Source organism: Odontomachus brunneus, unplaced genomic scaffold (assembly GCF_010583005.1).
Source record: "Odontomachus brunneus isolate Ranch 3 - 2012 unplaced genomic scaffold, Obru_v1 Obru_scaffold_169, whole genome shotgun sequence".
In the NCBI taxonomy this organism is placed as follows: Eukaryota; Metazoa; Arthropoda; class Insecta; order Hymenoptera; family Formicidae; genus Odontomachus; species Odontomachus brunneus.
In genome coordinates, this window is record NW_022639619.1 from 575,978 (window position 1) to 576,702 (window position 725).

A 725-nucleotide genomic window follows, 5' to 3' on the forward strand; every position below is an offset into this window, starting at 1 on the left:
CTATGACATATCTAGCGTTATGGGGGTTATTTTGGGATGTTGGAAAAATATTTTCAAGGTACTAGGTGTGTAACAGAGTCACACAAACACGCGTTGTCACCCCGGAAACGATACAGAACGAAATAAGCATATCTAACGTAATTTCCGAAAATAGACATTTTCAAAGGCGAATGTTTCTTTAAAAAACCCTAAAAAACTATCCGAAATAGTGCTCTCTACGCTAACGCGAAATAACTTATAACCTACCATAACATAGCCTACTTTCGGCCTATACGCAGAATAAGTACTACTGCGCATGCGCGAGAATCCGTATGTGCTACTATGACAAATATAACGTTATGGGGGTTATTTTGGGATGTTGGAAAAATATTTTCAAGGTACTGGGTGTGTAACAGAGTCACACAAACACGCGTTGTCACCCCGGAAACGATACAGAACGAAATAAGCATATCTAACGTAATTTCCGAAAATAGACATTTTCAAAGGCGAATGTTTCTTTAAAAAACCCTAAAAAACTATCCGAAATAGTGCTCTCTACGCTAACGCGAAATAACTTATAACCTACCATAACATAGCCTACTTTCGGCCTATGCGCAGAATAAGTACCACTGCGCATGCGCGAGAATCCGTATGTGCTACTATGACAAATATAGCGTTATGGGAATTATTTTGGGTTGTTGGAAAAATATTTTCAAGGTACTGGGTGTGTAACAGAGTCACACAAA